General features: G+C 40.8%; 1 long non-coding RNA gene across 1 annotated transcript; it reads left to right on the top strand.

Moving 5' to 3' along the window:
* The first annotated feature begins 2,312 nt into the window (after positions 1-2,312).
* LOC121990051 lies at positions 2,313-2,746 on the top strand. Its single transcript, XR_006114425.1, has 3 exons — positions 2,313-2,371; positions 2,521-2,639; positions 2,727-2,746. It is a non-coding gene; the product is annotated as an uncharacterized LOC121990051 (long non-coding RNA).
* Positions 2,747-19,435: the final 16,689 nt, after the last annotated feature.

The raw sequence follows: 19,435 nt of genomic DNA, 5'->3' as shown, positions 1-19,435 counted from the left end.
AGGCTGCTGATCAGTATTTGCAGTTTATTTGTAGCTAGATAGCTTCCGGGCAGCAGACCGAGTTCACACGAGACGAGGAGGGTGTTATACACTTTCGAGACAGATTTTGTGTATTTCAGTCTCATCCGGTCTTATAGAAGTTACTTCCGGAGGCTCATCGCTCATGATTTGCTGTCCACCCAGGCGGTAACCGTATGTACCAAGATTTGAGGTGTTTCTATTGGTGGAACGACATGAAGGGAGACATCGCGGATTTTGTAGCTAGATGTCTTGTCTGTCAGCAGGTGAAGGCCGAGCACCAGAGACCTGTCGGTTTATTTCAGCGGATTCCTATTCCTGAGTGGAAATGGGAACATATTACCATGGACTTTGTGGTGGGTTTGCCTAGGACACGACGAGGCCATGACGCGATTTGGGTACTCGTTGATCGATTAACCAAATCCGCACACTTCTTAGCGATCCGGAAGACTGATTTCCCTGGATCGATTGGCAGATCTGTATTGCCGGGAGATCATCAGATTACATGGTGTCCTTTTGACTATTATTTCGGATAGAGATCCCCGGTTCACGTCTCGTTTCTAGCAGAGTTTGCAGCAAGCCTTGGGCACTGAGCTCTGTTTCAGTACAGCTTCACATCCGCAGACAGATGGACAGTCAGAACGGACCATTCAGACTCTAGAGAATTTGCTGAGATCGTGTGTATTGGATTTCGGAGGCAGTTGGGAGGACCATCTGCCATTGGTAGAGTTCGCCTACAACGACAGTTTTCTTTCGGCTATCCGGATGACACCGCTTGAAGCGTTGTATGGTAGGTTTTATCGTACACCCACCCTTTGGGATGAGGTTGGGGAGGCCCAGTTGTTGGGACCTCATAGAGCTCAGCAGAACGAAGAGTTGGTTCGTATTATCAGACGGAGAATGTTAGAGGCGCAGGATCGCCAGAAGTGTTATGTTGATCGGAGACGCAGACCCCTAGCGTTCTCTATTGGCGATCATGTATTTCTGCGAGATTCACCCACGAAAGGAGTAAAGAGATTTGGCCCCGAGGTAAGCTAGCTCCGCGATACATTGGACCTTTCCAGATCTTGGAGAGGATTGGAGCGGTAGCTTATCGTCTGACACTACCATCGTTCCTGTCAGGTGTTCACGACGTATTCCATGTGTCTATGCTGAGGAGGTATATATCCGACTCGACAGATTTGTTGACAGATATCTCAGTTCCTATTCAGCCTGACGTCACCTACGAGGAGGTTCCGGTACGGATTCTAGACCGGGAAGAGCGTCAGTTGCGGAACAAGACTATCCGACTGGTTAAAGTCGGATGACAGTATCATTTGGACGAGGAGGTTACTTGGGAGCTCGAGGATACTATCCGAGCTCGATACCCCATTTTTCATTTGGGATATGTGATTTTATTTACCGTTCAGCATTTATACTCGTTACTTGTTGTTAGTATTTGCTGATGGTAGATAACAAAATTTGGGGACCAAATTTTTATTAGTGGGGGAGAATGTAAAATACCGAAAATAGGCGAATATTAATAAGGGAATTTTTCGGAATTTTTGGAAATTTTCCGGGAATTTTTCGGAGCTCGTACGGACGAGTTAACGGGGATAAAAACGGGGTCTGGGAAAGCCTGTTTAGGCTACCCCTTTAAGCGAGGAAATGTTTATATTTACATTTCCTTTTCTTTTATTTCTTTTTATTTTCTTTATTCCTCCGTTTTATTTTTTTTCCCCGAATCTGTGCGTGCCTCTCCCTCGCGCACCCGAGCCACCTCACCCGGCGCCTCTCCAGCGAGCCCTAGCGCCGACCACCGGAAGCCTCTACCTTCCTTCCCCTCTGATCTGCATGCCGATCGCCACTGCCGCCGGTGATGCACGGAGCAGTGCCGGTCATCTTCCTCTCTTCTCCCGATCGCGCCACTTTTCCTCGCCGGTACTCAAGCCGCCGCTGTGCCCTAGGTCTTTGCCGCCGGCCACCGCGAGTTCTAGCTGTCTTCACGGCTGTATTCCCCTCTTCTGCCCTGTGCCCTAGCCGCGAGCCACCCGAGCACCGCCGCACCTCTGCCCTAGGTGACGGCGAAAGGAGGAGAGGACCGTGCCCTAGTTGGGTTCACAGCCGCTGCCGCTCCTCTGCCCTAGCCTCAGCCGACGCCCCACTCCGATGCCGACAGCCACCACCAAGCCCATTTTCCCCTTCTGATTCTTCACTACCGGTGGTGGTTGCTGCTCTCCTCTAGGACAGTCACTGGAATTGGAGTTCTCTCCGACCACTGATCTTCTTCTTCGGGTCGTGGACAGAAGCAGAGTATTCAAGTCGTTCCTGTGGTCCCGTTTTGTTGTACCGTGCCCTAGCAGTGGTTAAAGTGGTAAGGGAGATTATTTTACTGCTGGATTTCAGTTGTGATTTGTGCATCTCATCTCAGTATTGTGATGATTGGGTGTGGGATTGCTAATTTAGAGTTTATGGTTTGGTTGGGTAGTAATTTCTCTTAGTGTTGACCACTGTTATCGACAGGAGGATGTTTCGGTCGCGAGGCAACTGTAGAGTCCTCAGATTTGGGAGGGACAATGATTTCATCTACGCTGGCAGAGAGTTATTCCAGCTATACGTCATTGGTGGAGCCATCAATTCTGGTGAGTGGTTAGCATTGATAAATGTGTAGTCTAATCTAATGGATTATAGACTTAGTTTATGTGTTCTTGGATTAAATTGATGTGAAGGATTTGAGTTGGATGCGATCTCTTGGACTTGTTGAGGACGGTTGATACGACATGCGTATGAAGGCGGGTACCTCTTGACTTATCTTTTATGATATTGTCATTGGATATGCATAGTATTTTATAACTACAAGCAATGAACATGTTTGCCTGTGGTATGTCACTGTTTGATATCCATAGCATGTTAGGTTTATCGCCTGTGACGCATCCGTGCTTATATCATGTGATTTATTGCCATGAGTACTGTATTACCATGAGTATCTTAGTTTCTAGAATAAGTGACATACCATGTTTTGCTGAGGTTAGGACTAGGTTCTGGACTTTTGGTTTCAGCCATGTGTGTCGAGACTGTCTGATACTTAGGTTTTATGCCATGATTGGATTGTGTACCTCTATTTGTATATCATATATGATTCGTGTACCTAGACCTTGATTCTTGATATGTGCATATTGTTGGTACATATGTTATGGAGGGAGATATGTTTAGGATCTAGGTTGATATACCATAGAGGACCAGTATACCCTAGATCCGTGGATTTGACATACTGATACTGTGGTACCCATATTATGTATATATGGATTTTTCTATGCTGATCAGGATATTCCATACTTATTATGTTCAGGACATAGGTTTTTGATATTCTATCTGACCTGTGTACTATAGATTTTGGTATGTGACCATCGCTTTTACAGTACCCATTTTGTATATATGGATATGGTTATGTTGATCAATTTTTGTTATGCATAGTGACATGCATCATGATTGCATGCTGTGCGATTGTCGGCTCCACTATGGTTGAGCTCATCGCCAGTTACATGTACTGCACACACCCCCACTCATGGTTTAGTGGTATATCAGGCAGGTGTGTGGCGGTTCTGCTGTTTGGCTCCGTTGGTCACATGACCCAGCGTGGTAGCCGGCAGTCAGTTCCGCTTTGTTTGGCTCCGCTGGCATTTAGTGTAGCAGTGTAGTAGCCGGCAGACGGTGGACTCTGTTTGGCTCAGCGTGGTAGCCGGCAGAGATTTCCTCCCCGTCATCGTGTACCGGGAGATGAGAGCATTGAACTCCCCCATTTATGATTTGGGGTCACAGGACAGGAGTACTCCGACAGCATCCCGTCCACTCGGTCACTCATCAGGAGTAGTGACGACAAAGTGCACGGTTGTCACAACCCTACCCACTCGGTCTCACCATTTGTGTGTGAGATGACTGACTGGCGTCAGGGGTGACCAGGACGCATCATTAGCATCATATGCATTGATGCATTTATATTTTTTTTTATGATTGTGTTTGCTGCATTTGGTTGCTGCATTTTGGTTGGATACATACTTTTGACCTGCATACAGGATTATTGACACTTTCGGTTTGACGACCCTTTTGTCTGGATAGGAGTTCCTGGTGAGTACAGCTTCCTTTTGCGTATTCCCTATATATGATTAGGAAGCTGTATTCCATGTTTGTTGCTGTTAGATATATCTTACTACTCATGTCCATTGGTATTCGCTGAGTTGTTGAACTCACCCCCGTTGATACTATCTTTTTCAGGTACCAGGTTGGTTTTGGTGTCGCTTGGAATATCCTGTCTGCTGGTCCCCACGTCACATCAGAAGACTTATCGATTTTACGTATGTTTTGTTTGTTTATGTATCAGTTTGTTTAGCTCTGTACTCCGGTTTTATTTTTGGAGTGTTGATGTTGATATGTGGTATTTTGTATTTGTTATTGGTGGTGTAAGCCTAGCCGGCTAGCAGTCTTTGTGTTTTGGTTTTGTTCCAGCCGAGTGGGCTGATTATATATATATAACTGCGTGGTTGTGTGTATATATTCCAACCGCCTATAGCTGATGTATATTGTGTATGTAGAAAGTTTCAGATTGTCCGCCGTACAGGGAGGTGCTGCCGAAATTTCTTCGGACAGAGACTCCTCCGGGGCGTGACAATTTCTTTCCTTCGCATGGATCTGCTGGATAAGAGGATCTCGTTGTTTTTCCGCTGCGTTTCCGCATCTTTGGCACGCTAGATCCCAACAGGCGAGATGATAATACGTTAGGAAAGTTTGGTTTAGGAGTTAAGTAGGGTAAGGTATACCCTATTTAGTCTACTTAGCTAAGTGGAACTAACCGAAACTACTTCGCCATATTTTATACTAGTTAGACCAAGGTTTTTCAAGAAAAAAGTTAAGTGTATAATTTTTTAGAAAGACTTTATCTAGAAGTGGTCGTTGCTTCGCGATACCCAAGAATACTCCTATGTCTTACCACAACCTAAAAGTTAATTTTTAAAATGTGCACTTAACTGGCCAATTATTAAACTTGAATCTAACTCAAATGATAATAAATCCTTATATTTTAAATTAAATTAATAAAGATAAAATCAATAATCATCTCATAAAACCTATTGGTTCTGTTTGAAAATTAAAAAAAGGGTAAGATGATTTTAGAACGAATTAAACTAATTAATCAAATTTAATTCAATTACTTAAACTAATTAATCAAATTTAATTAATTTAATTGAAACTTTTAATATAATCAAACTTAATAATTTAATTAATCAGTCAAATGCAACCTAATTAATCTAATTAATTTAACATAATTAATTAATCTAATTTATTCAACCTAATTAATTTAATTAAAACTTAGTTAACACCTATTTAATTAATTAATACAAAATTTACTCATTTAATTAATTAACCCTAAACTAATTAAATAGCTTAATGAATCCAAACTAAATCTAACTTAATTAATTCAAACTAAACATAATAACTCTACTTTAATTAATTAATCATAAATTCATTTAATTAATCAAATTTAGTTAATTAATACTAAACTAAATAATTAATTAACTTAGATTAAACCTGAAACTAAAATAAATTTTAGTCAATTAATGTAATTTAATTTAAATATATCACTAACTCAATAAATTTAATTATAACTTTATTAATCAAATTAACTTAATTAAATCTAACTCGATGAATTTAATTAACTTAACATAATTAATCAATTTAATTAACTTAACCTAATTAATCAATTTAAAGTTAATTCAATCTAATTAATGTAAATAATGAATTAATTGATTCAATTAAATCATAATCATTTAATTAATCTAACTTAATCAAATTAAAACCAATTCAATCAATTAAATCTATAATAACTAACTAACCTACTTAATTAACTTAATTAATGTTAATCAATTAAAGCATTAAATTGATTAATATAAACTAAATATAATTAAAATTTTAATTAACTAAATTAAAATCTGCGATTGATAATCAACTAGTTAGACTCTTTTGCTAAGGACAAGTTGCTATATAATTTATTTGAAATAGTATATTAAAATCATGTATGATTGGATAATCAGGACACAATTAATATTACTCAAAAATTGCATTTTCTTAGGTTTAATTGGGTAATTAAGCTTGATTCATGTTTTGAAAAATCTATTACTACTTTCAATATTTTGAAAAAGAAAAGGTTTTTTTTTTAACTATCTTCAAGTACTTAGAAAATAATGTTTTGATTACGTAGAAATATTTTTTCTATCATGTTTTTAAAACCCTGAAACTTGAAAATATTTGTTAAAGTGTGCTTTCAATAATCTTCTTATATAAAAGTTTTCAAAATGCTTATTTTCAAAATTTGTCAAATGTTTTTCAAAAACTCATATTTTTTCCTCTAATAAATCTTTTTGATATATGTTAATGGGTGAAATATAAAAAGTTAAAGTAGATTATTTTCAAAAATATAAAATATGTTTGAAAAATGAGTTTGCTTTCAAAATCTGAAGAGAAAGAGTTTTAATTTAGGGGAGCATATTTGAAAATTCTTTCCTTTGAAAATAAGCATGCGTGAAAATTCAAAATGTTTTGGAAGTTCATTTTAAAAATTAAGCAGTTAAAATTCAAAATGTTTTTTCTGGAAAATACTTTTTTTTAAAAAAAAATTATTCTATGTATTTGAAATTCTAAGTAGTTTCACATACTTCTAATGGCGTGAAAATATTTTTTTCCTAACTACTTGATAATGATTTTCATTCCCGGTTGGTTTTTGATATATATCAAAGGGAGACAGTAAAATGTTAAAAGTTAAGATTCCCTAAGACATGGGGAGAGATTAAGTTAAGGGTGTTGGTGTAATATCCCCTGGGTTAGGTTGACCAAGTTGACTAAGCTTGAGTTGGCGCACGCTTAAGTCTTGATGTTTAGGTTTTGATGTTTGACAATATATGGAGATTGCATGAGCAATCGTTCGATTGGAGATATTGTTGGTGTAATTTCCCTCTGGTCAAGGTTTGACTAGGTTGATGTGAAAGAATAGTCAAATAAGTCAAAGTTGATTGGATACTTGACTGGGAAAGTACTAATTGGAAGTTAACCAAGTGGAAGTCCTAGTGAATGAAGACAGACAGTTGAAAATCCTAGTGAGTGAGTGTAACGACCCGCTGTCTACTGACTAGGCTGTAAGACCGGGGCTTACATTATGCTAAACTATTCTTGGGATATCACTAAAAACCAAGGTGCGGAAAAGCTGAACTAATTTAAAACTCTTTGCTATTTACTATAAAATTTGAAAATTATACTCAGAATATACTTCTGAAGTTGTACATAAACTAAAGAAGGGAACTTAACCTTCTATTTGATCAAAAAGCTGAAATTAGACACTTCTAGCTGAAATCAGACATTTCAATCGATCGGCTGATCGATTGGAGTTATCTGATTGATCCACTGATCGATTCAACGTGCTACTGTGCACGGGGTCAATTCTGGATCAATCGACTGATCGATCCAGTCTGGCCAATCGATCCGATAATTGATTCAGAGGCTCTCTGGTCGCGGAAATTAAATTCCCGATCGATCGGCTGATAGACCCATGGCCGATCGATCAGCTGATCGATTCATCAACTTTCTGTACGCGGCAGATCGCTTCCCAATCGATCGGCTGATCAATCGAGGACTTCTCAATCGATCAGCTAATCGACTCAGCTGCTCACTGTTCGCGGGGAATCACCTCCTAATCGATCGGCTGATCGATTGAGGACTTCTCAATCGATCAACTGATCGATTGAGTTTCTGATTTCACTGAAATCACCCACGAACTAATACAGAACTATCAGAACTCACTAAAAACATAAAACAATACCACTAGACAGGTTATTACTTATACTTTGCTAGCTAATATCAAGATAATAAGCAGTCTAAGCATGACATAATACCTAGTTTCACATTTTATGATACTTAGCATCCTAAAAGTGCAGAGAAGTAACAACATAAGGAAATACTAAGTTTTTAAGTTTGCTAGTCCCCAAAGATCTTCATTCCAGGTTCCTTCTCACACACATCTGATCACATTGCCCTCCAGCCTCCGCTAATCCATCTTCCCTTTACCTTTATCTGCAGTATAAGGAAAAAGGAAACTATAAGCTTGGGAGCTTAGTAAGAACCGTCTACCTCACAAAAACATGCATTCGAAGAAATCATGCTTTCAAGGATGCTTTTTGAAATACATGCTGATGATTATGCTGAAAATGCTAAAACATGCCATATGGACATACAAGTTGTACTAATCAAATACTAAACATAAAGCTATTCATTGTATCGACAAGCAAGCTAAACCGATACATAAGCTAAGCTATTGATTATATCAAAAAGAAAACTAAACTGAAGCTAAGTTGTATTCACATATCTGGTTCGTGAAGTTTGAAAACTATTTTCATAAATAGGTAAAAATAATAATCATGCTACTGATGGGCCCGACAACTATACTTGCTATGCGCGCATCCCTAACTAAACCCGAGGTAGCTAGTCCCGAATCTAGTAGGGTTTACTAGGTTATCTAAACCTAGGGACGACAATGGGAGCCCAACCCAAGGACATCTGAGAGTCCAGTACAGTGTCACTAATAAAAGTAAAATACTGTTTATAAGCTGATTGATCTTATCTTGCTCTTACTAGGTTATCTGCACCTAGAGCTAGGTTATCTGAACCTAGAGGCGACTATGGGAGCCCACCCATTGGATCGTAGTCCCATATAAACTGAAGCAAGGCTATGTATGTTATTTAAAATGCAACTATGGCATTTAACTGAACTATTAAAATGCCTACTGTAGCATATAACTGTACTAGACATTTTATCGAGCACCTAGCGTGCTCTAATTCTGCATATGGTTGCACTAAGGGTATAAAAGCGAACTAAGAACCTAAAATCATACAATTAGCTACTTATACTGCAGGTGAGGGGTTACTTACATCCTGCGCTAAACTTTCTTACAATCCGATCGCTAGATTTCCGGAGAAGAAGATCTCCTCGACGATCTTCTTTCGTCTAAGCGTTCTTCTCGCGGAGAGGAGCGTTCTCGTGTTGGAGACGTCGCCGGAAAGTGCTCCTACGACCCTAGGGATGGAACCCTAGGTTTCCTTGGGCTTGGCGTGAAGAGAGGGTGCGGGAGAGAGAGGTTCGACGGTGAGGGTTTGAGGGAGAAAAGAAGTTGCCGATTAAAATTATAACTCTCACTTAAATTCCCTATTTATTTTAAGTGATTATTATGACCCAACTCAATCATAAATAAAATTTCTCTCCTCCTCTTTCACCACAGCCCTGCTGGGCCCCTTGGTTACTAAGTCACCCTATATGTCATAGAGTCCATAGATCGCGGGTTCAATCCCCGCTTAGGCTATTTTTTGTTTTTATTTAATTTTTGCTACTTCGGCTATTCTAAAAATTCCATAAAAATATCCTAAAATTCCAGAAAAATAATAAAATATTTCTAAAATTAACTTGAGAATTTTCGGGCGTTACAATCCCCTATACCTTATAAAAAGTTTGTCCTCGAACTTAGAATAACTCTGGGTATTTCTGTCTCATACTAGCTTCTGTCTCCCAAGTTGCCTCTTCTGTTGTGTGATTTTGCCAAATAACTTTTACTAATGGTACCTCCTTATTCCGTAATTTCTTAACTGCTCGGTCTATTATCTGAATAGGCCGACTGTCATAGCTGAGGTCTTTGCGGACTTGTACCGACTGGGGCTCAATCACCTGGGTGGCATCTGGGATATGCTTCTTCAGCATAGAGACATGAAATACATTATGGATAGCTGACATCTCCTGGGGTAGCTCTAGCTCATATGCTACCTTGCCAACTCTTCTAGTGATAAGGTATGGTCCCACATATCTGGGACTTAATTTTCCCTTCTTCCCAAAACGCATTACTCCCTTCATGGGAGCTACTCGGAGGAATACTGTATCCCCAATTGAAAACTCTAAGAGTCGATGTCGTGTATCAGCATAGCTTTTCTGGCGGCTTTGAGCTGTCTCTATCCTCTGGCGGATCTGCTGTATAGCTGTTGTGGTATCTGCTACTAGATCTGTCTGAAGTTCTAGTTCTTTCTGTTCACCACTCTCATACCAGCAGATTGGAGATCTACACCTCTGCCCATAGAGAGCCTCATAGGGTGTCATGCCGATAGTGGCCTGATAACTGTTGTTGTATGCAAATTCTGCTAAACACAGATATTTGCACCAACTTCCCTTGAAATCTAGGGCACATGCTCGGAGCATATCTTCGAGTACCTGATTTACTCGCTCCGTCTGACCATCTGTCTGAGGATGGAAAGCTGTGCTAAACTTTAACCTGGTGCCCAATACTGACTACACACACTCCCAGAAGTGTGACATAAATCTACTGTCTCTGTCTGAAATAATGGTCAGTGGGACTCCATGCAGTTTGACGATCTCCTTGAGATACAACTGAGCTAGCTACTCCATGGAGTAGGATATCCTAATAGCTAAGAAGTGGGCTGATTTAGTCAATCAGTCGACTATTACCCAGATGACATCAAAACCATTCGTGGTTCTGGGTAGCCCCACTATAAAATTCATGGAAATATCTTCCCACTTCCATTCTGGAATCTGAATAGGCTGCAGAACTCCTCCTGCTCTCTGGTGTTCTGCCTTGACCCTCTGACAGGTCAGGCAGGTACTGACATATCCAGCGATGTCTCTTTTTATCCCAGGCCACCAAAAACGTTTCTTGAGGTCTTGGTACATCTTAGTGGAACCAGGATGCATCGCATAAGGAGTCTTGTGAGCCTCGTCAAGGATCTTCCTTCGTAGTTCCTCCTGATCTGGAACACATAGTCTATCACCAACATACAGTACCCCACTATCAGATACTCTGAACTCTCCACTTTCTGATTCTGCTAACCCTTGCTTGATTTTCTGAATTTCAGGGTCCTAATCCTGAGCTGTTTGGATGTCACCAAGTAAGGTAGATGCTAATGTCATAGTAGAGAGCTGTCCTACTATAAGTTCGAGATCGAAATCTGTAATTTCCTTTTGTAGGGGTGGTGACATGGCTGCTAGGGATAGTAAGGTGGCACTAGACTTCCTGCTAAGTGCGTCTGCCACCTTATTGGCTTTTCTTGGGTGGTAGAGGATGTCTATGTCATAGTCTTTGACCAACTCAAACCATCTGCGCTGTCACATATTCAGATCCTTCTGAGTGAAGAAGTACTTCAGACTCTGATGATCTGTATACACTCTGCACTGAGCTCCATACAAGTAATGTCTCCAAATTTTGAGGGCGAAGACAACTGCTGCAAGCTCAAGGTCATGAGTAGGATAATTCCTCTCATAATCCTTGAGTTATCTGGAGGCATAGGCGATCACCTTGCCATTTTGCATCAGCACAGCTCCTAGTCCCAATTTAGAGGCATCACTGTAAATATCAAAGCTGTCTGTGTTTTCTGGCAGAGTCAGAATGGAGCACTGGTCAATCTTCTTTTTAGCTCGATGAAACTATTCTCACAGTCCTCTGTCCACTGAAATTTTCTGTTCTTCCTGGTGAGAGCTGTCAGTGGGGAGGTTATCCTGGAGAAATCCTCTACAAATTTTCGGTAATAGCCTGCTAGTCCCAGAAAACTTCTGATTTCACTAGCGTTCTTAGGTCTTTTCCAGTTACTCACAGCCTTTATCTTACTGGGGTCTACCATGACACCATCCTTGGAGATGATGTGACCCAGGAAGGATACCTGATCAAGCCAGAATTCACATTTCGTGAACTTGGCGTACAGCTAGTTCTGCTGAAAGGTCTGCAGTATTATCTTCAGGTGCTCTGCATGTTCTTCCTAAGTTCTGGAATAGATAAGAATGTCATCGATGAACATGATAACAAACTTATCTAAGTATTCTCTGAATACTCTGTTCATGAGGTCCATGAAAGTAGCTGGAGCATTCGTCACACCAAAGGGCATGACTACGAACTCATAATGTCCGTATCTTGTCCTGAAGGCTATCTTGGGTATATCACCTTCTTTAACTCTAACCTGGTGGTATCCCGATCTGAGGTCTATTTTAGATAACACTGCTGCTCCCTTTAGCTGATAAAACAGGTCATCTATCCGGGGAAGAGGATACCTGTTCTTAATCGTGACTTGGTTTAGTGCCCTGTAGTCTATACACAGGCGCATGCTCCGTCCTTCTTCTTCACGAACAATACAGGAGCTCCCCATGGTGAGTGACTAGGGGGTACGAAACCCTTGTCATGCAGCTCCTGTAGTTGCTCCTGAAGTTCCTTCAGTTCTGCTGGAGCCATGCGGTATGGTGCTTTGGAGATGGGATTCATACCGGGGATGAGTTCTATCTCAAATTCAATTTCTCTGTCTGGTGCTAGGCCCGGTAACTCCTCAGGGAAGACTGCTGGGTAGTCACAAACAACCCGGACCTCTTCTAGCTTTTGGTCCTTGTTCTGACTGGTACTGACTACATGTGCTAGGAATCCCTTACATCCTGAACCCAGTAATTTCTGTGCTTTCAGAGCTGAGAGAAACTTCTTGGCCTTTCTCTTTGGTTCTCCGATGTACCCAAACTGCACTCCTGCTTCGGGTTGGAATACAACTTTCTATTTACGACACTCTATGGAGGCACCATACTTAATCAGAAAGTCCATTTCCAAGATGACATCATAGTCAGGCATATCTAGCACTATCAGATCACCAAAAAGCTCTCTGTCTGCTATAATGACTGGCACTGCTCGGAGCCAGTGCGTGGATGCCATAATTTCTCCTGAAGGTAGTGTTGTCAAAAATTGACCACTGAGTACCTCTGGAGATATTGCTAATTTTTCGGCGAATGCCCTGGATATATAAGAATGGGTTGTCCTAGCATCGAATAAGACAGTTGTACTTTGCCGTAAAATACTAATCTGACCTGTAACAACTGTCGAGTCATTCGCTACGTCCTCTCTAGTGAGTGAATAGATCCTCGCGTTCGTTGTGGCTGAGGGGGCTTCTAGTCTGCCTTGGCTGATGTGTGGACCATCTATAGCAGCCTGCATCCAGTGTAACTGCGCTGGTTTGTCTCCGTACTGAATCGACTGCGGTGGAGGAAAACTGGTCTTGTTCGGGCATTGCTTAGCCATATGCCCTTCCTGGCCACATTCGAAGCATCCTCGTGTGCCCTTGCGACAAACTCCGGGGTGGAATTTCCCACAAGTAGAATACTTGGGATAGCTAGGCTGTTTACTAGCTGGTCCTCCTTTTGGATAACTCCCTGGTTTACGTTTGTTGCTGGAGTTCCCTTTCCAGTTAGAGCTGTGGCGCTGGTGTTTCTGAGTACCTGAGTCTCCTTAGCCTTTGGACTCTGAGAAGGCTTGCTTTTGTTGCCTGATGCTGTTCTGGTAATGCTCAGTGATCAGAGCACTACTTACTAGTTCTTCAGTGGTTTGCGGTCTATGAACGCCGCTGGCCATGTTCATTGCTATTTCTGGCCTTAGCATTTTGAGCATCAACCGGACTCGTTCTCTTTCAGTGCTAACTAGTTCAGGGCATAGACGAGCCAACCTGTTGAATTTCTTCACGACTTCCTCAACTGAAAGGTTGCCCTAACGAAATTCAGTGAACTCGTCATAGTGGCGGTTTGTGACCCACATGTGAAAGAACTCCTCAAAGAATTCTCTCTCGAAGTTGGCCCATGTCATCTGGTTCACTGGGCGCTTCGCTTTAATCCTCTCCCACCACATACGTGCATCTCCTATCAGGCAGAATGAGGCGCATTTCACCTTTTCATGTTCTAGCCAGTCCAGAAGCTCCATCGTACTCTCCAGTGTTTTGAACCAGGCTTGGGCATCCCACGGTTCACTGGTGCCTGAGAAATTCTTTGGCTTGATCTTCTGCCACTGGATCAGATAGGCTTCTCTCCTTGCCCCTGCTGATGGGGTTGCTGGTGCTGTAGGTTGGACTGGTGGAACCTCTATCACTACTGGTGTTGCTAGGTTAGGTTCTGGAGTGGCAGTGGGAGTGTTCTGCTGATTAGCCTTTAAGGTGGCTATCTCCTGTTGCTGTTTAGCTAGTTGCTTTTGTAACTGAGCCACTACCTCTGTAAGGTCTGGGGGAGGCACTGAGTTGCCTGCTTCATGCTGGGGCTCAGTAGCTGGTGTCTTTCTAGCTGGGTGTCCTCGTACCATTTCTAAAGAAATAGAGGGCATACATAACTAATCTGATCATATGTACATAACTACTATTATCATGTTAGATGCTATCATATATAAACATGCTTTAGTTATCTCTAAACATGAAAGCAAGAAACATAAATAAAGTGAGAGGTATTCTTACTTGGAAGCTGTAGGTCCAATGCTGATGTGTGTGTGGAGGAAATATGGAACTTGGCTCTGATACCACTTTGTAACGACCCGCCTTCTACTGACTAGGTTGTAACGCCGGGGGTTACATTATGCTAAACTATTCTTGGGATATCACTAAAAACCAAGGTGCGGAAAAGCTGAACTAATTTAAAACTCTCTGCTATTTACTATAAAATCTGAAAATTATACTCAGAATACACTTTTGAAGTTGTATATAAACTAAAGAAGGGAACTTAACCTTCTATTTGATCAAAAAGCTGAAATTAGACACTTCTAGCTGAAATCAGACATTTCAATCGATCGGCTGATCGATTGGAGTTATCTGATCGATCCACTGATCGATTCAACGTGCTACTGTGCACAGGGTCAATTCTGGATCGATCGACTGATCGATACAGCCTGGCCAATCGATCCGATAATCGATTCAGAGGCTCTCTGTTCACGGAAATTAAATTCACGATCGATCGGCTGATCGACCCATGGTCGATCGATCAGCTGATCGATTCATCAACTTTCTATACGCAGCAGATCGCTTCCCAATCGATCAGCTGATCGATCGAGGACTTCTCAATCGATTAGCTGATCGACTCAGCTGCTCACTGTTCGCGGGGAATCACCTCCCAATCGATCGGCTGATCGATTGAGGACTTCTCAATCGATCAACTGATCGATTGGGTTTCTGATTTCACTAAAATCACCCACGAACTGATACAGAACTGTCAAAACTCACTAAAAACATAAAACAATACCACTAGACAGGTTATTACTTATACTTTGCTAGCTAATATCAAGATAATAAGTAGTCTAAGCATGGCATAATACCTAGTTTCACAATTTATGATACTTAGCATCCTAAAAGTGCAGAGAAGTAACAACATAAGGAAATACTAAGTTTTTAAGTTTGCTAGTCCCCAAAGATCTTCATTCCAGGTTCCTTCTCACACATATCTGATCACATTGCCCTCCAGCCTCCGCTAATCCATCTTCCCTTTACCTTTATCTGCAATATAAGGAAAAAGGAAACTATAAGCTTGGGAGCTTAGTAAGAACCGTCTACCTCACAAAAACATGCATTCGAAGAAATCATGCTTCCAAGGATGCTTTTTGAAATACATGTGATGATCATGCTGAAAATACTAAAACATGGCATATGGACAAACAAGTTGTACTAATCAAATACTGAACATAAAGCTATTCATTGTATCGACAAGCAAGCTAAACCGATACATAAGCTAAGCTATTGATTATATCAAAAAGAAAACTAAACTGAAGATAAGCTGTATTCACATATCTGGTTCGTGAAGTTTGAAAACTATTTTCATAAATAGGTAAAAATAATAATCATGCTGCTAATACGCCCGACAACTGTACTTGCTATGCACGCATCCCTAACTAAACCCGAGGTAGCTAGTCCCGAATCTAGTAGGGTTTACTAGGTTATCTAAACCTAGGGACGACTATGGGAGCCCTGTTAGTTAGAGCCCTAGAGCCAATCATTTGATGATTGTATTATGGACTTGTTGTATCATATTCTTATATAAATAAAGGCATTTGTTTTTGGTTATTATACTTATATTAGTGCCAAATAAACTAAGTATAATAGCGTCGTTGAGTAGAAGGTTCTCACCTATATCAATCGGTTAGTTGAACCGATAGTGAGATGATATAGGGAACATTACTCTTAATCATTCCTAGTCGAGTATTAACATTCAGGGACAATGTTAATGCAATAAGACTAGCATGTAGGCCAACTCGATGACTTGATTTCACAAGTCATAGATATAGAGATATCAAGTTGACACATGGGTATGCATTGGAGAATGTATACTGAATGACCCGCCATGAGAAAATATCATGGATCGTTATATGAGGGTCATATACTTTCTCATGTGGCTATTAGTATGACTACTAATCCTTGGACCTGAAGTCACCATGGATCCCTACATAAGGAGTTATGTACTTTGGTTTCGTCAAATGTCACCCGTAACAGGGTGGACTATAAAGCCGATTACTGGTTATGTAACGAATTATGCAGAGGGATGTGAGTGATATAGATGGGATCTATCCCTCCTATATGACGGGAGTGACATCGATATTCTTGATAGAGTGAGACCACGAAGTGCATGGCCATGCCCAAATGAGTCAATATGAGATATTGAGCTCATTTGATTTAGTGAGTCTACTTGGAGATCAAGATTTAGATTGGTCAGAGGATGACATGGTCTATGCCTCACATTGATCAATCTAGATGTCTAGGATAGAAGGACACTTGTCATATATTGTGAGGAGTCACAATTAGTAATCACAAGATGATGTTGGATCTCAACATTCTTGTAACTTGGGTAGTAATGATGTGTTGCTAGATACCGCTCATTACTTATGCTCCTAAATGGGTTTAGGGGCATTGCCAACGTTACAAGAACCTATAGGTTCACACACTAAGGACAATTAGATGGAGATTAGGTTCATATGATGAACCAAGAGGATTAGATTCATGTGATGAATCAAATTGGATTAAGAGTAATCCTAATTGGCCTAATTGAGTTGGACTTAAGTTGATTCATGTGTTCAATGAGTCTAATTTATATTATGACTCATTGAATCAATTTAATTAAATAAATTAGATTCATTATATTAAATTGGCTTGAATTAAATGGTTGGATTAGATCAACCATGAGAGAGATTAAGTCAAGTTTGACTTGACTTGAGAGGAAGAGGAAGACTCAAGTTTGACTTGACTTTATGCCACATCATTTGTGACTTGGCATTAAGTGGCCAATGATGATGTGCCACATCATCAAGGCTAGCACATGTGTGTGCCACCTCATGGAGGTTACAACTCTCCTTTAATGGCTACATTAATTGTGAATGGAGGTTACAATCCAAGAGTGGCCGGCCACTTTTGTAATGAATGGATTTCATTTTTTTCATTCAAGGCAATTCCATCTTCTTCTTCCTCAAGCTCTCTCCTCAAGCTCTCCCTCTCCTCCTCTTGTCGTGACTGATCAAGGGTGCTAGAACACCTTTGTTTAGTTTTTCTCCACCCATTTGTTCGTGTGGATAATTCTAGAGGATCGTACGCTTGATGATCTCGAGATCCGGCACTTCCTTGGATGAGCGGGATTCGTAAAGGGCATGCATCAAGGGTAAAAGGTTTTCTCCTTGTAAATCTAGTTTAGAACTAGCATAAAACTCGTACTCGTAATGTTTTCGAAAGTTTTACTTCGCACAGATCTGGTGGCATGGGGGTTTCGGGGTTTCCGCGACGCAAAAAAGCGGTTTTCGTGGCCCAAAAAATCCAATAGTGGTATCAGAGCCACGTGTGAAGCGAGTACGAATTTAATTTGATTTTTTGTGAAAAATATAGGTTCTGTAACTTTCTGTAATTCTATGGTTTTTATGAGTATTTTTCTCGTAGAAGCGAAGCACAAGTGTTTCGACACTTGTAGGCTTCGACTACCGAGAAGATTTTTCCGAAATGGCAAGGTTTCGCCCCAAAAATTTTTGGGACAGCGGGCTAAGGCGCTGTAGGATCGCTTAGGGACACTCGCGATGGTTAGATTGCGGGTAGGGGCCCTGCCCCTGGCCCCGCAAGGGGATTCGTTCTGCGATTGCGTCCGAAAACCGCTAAACGGGATCGCCGGGAATTTTTACTCATAAAAATTGTAGAAAAATTACAGAAAATTATAGAAAAATACATAATTTAGTATTATGTATTATTTTGTGATAGTCATGGCCCAAAAAGACCTCATCTGATTGGATATGTGTTGTAATTCATATTACGGCCTGCGCGCCGTCATTTGTGTTGTGTGTGCTGTATATTTGATACGCGACCTGCGCATCGTGCCTTTCTCCATTTATTCTTGTTGTAAATTAGTTTAGACTCGAATATAACTCAAGTTTCAAAATTGTAATGTACAAAATTGGAGCGGTGGAAGGTCCACTCGAGACGGAGTTACGAGGAGGGCGCGAGCAACACAAGGTGGTCAAAGGGAGGAGCTTGAGAAGCTATTGACCTTAGGTTGACCATCCGATCTTCTCATTGGCTTGAGAATATCGTAGTAGGGCCATGACTAATCACAAATAATTTAATTAATTGCTTGTGTGTATGTGATGCATAATTAGTAATTAATTAGTGTCTAACGATTAGATTAGATCTAAATCGTGTACAAGATGCACCCTCTCGATTAGATTAGATCTCAATTGCATCAACTCAAATGCCTACCGTGCCATGATACCTATCACTACCTCGATCACATGTGTTGTTGAATCTGCCAAAGCAGAGCAACACATATTATCTTGGTAGGGTACGGAGGGACAATCTTGGTCCCTCCTATCAACGCATGGGTGAGTAGAGAGTCAATTTGATTGAGTACAACTAGTTAAATCGAGTTTAACTGTAGGCATTCTTCCAATGGTTGGAAAGATACGACATAAATCAAATTTATATTAATTCTTGGGTGTATTAGCCAAAGCTAACTCAAGTTTTAATATAACTGCGGATAATGATCCTATAAACAAGAGTTGCATAGAGATGTAATTGGTAAATCGTTACCTACCGATCATACTAAATCTTGGGCGTATTAGCCAAAGCTAACTTAAGATATAGTATGATGTGGATCTTGTCCCACATGAATTATAGAATTCAGTGGGAGCATCATTTAGTTAAAGGCCTAATTAAATTATTTAAAAGAATATGATATTTATTTTCTGCATTTCTCTGTTGTAGATAACCATGACGTCGAATACGAACTCTTTCTCCCTGCGTTCTGTCCTTGAGAAGGACAAGCTCAACGGAGCAAATTTCCTGGACTGGTACAGGAACTTGAGAATAGTTCTCACCCAAGAACGTAAACTGTACGTTCTGGAGCAGCCCATTCCGAAGGCTCCTCCTGCCACTGCCACGCAAGCTGACCGAGATGCTTACAAGAAGCATCAAGATGACGCATTAAATGTGTCCTGTCTAATGCTCGCGACCATGAACTCTGAGCTTCAGAAGCAACACGAGTTGATGGGTGCTTATGATATGGTTGAACATCTTCGTCAACTGTATCAAGGACAAGCGCGGCATGAGAGATTTG

This window comes from Zingiber officinale, chromosome 6B, assembly GCF_018446385.1.
Source record: "Zingiber officinale cultivar Zhangliang chromosome 6B, Zo_v1.1, whole genome shotgun sequence".
Taxonomy (NCBI): Eukaryota; Viridiplantae; Streptophyta; class Magnoliopsida; order Zingiberales; family Zingiberaceae; genus Zingiber; species Zingiber officinale.
This window is presented reverse-complemented; position numbering and strand designations above follow the sequence as displayed.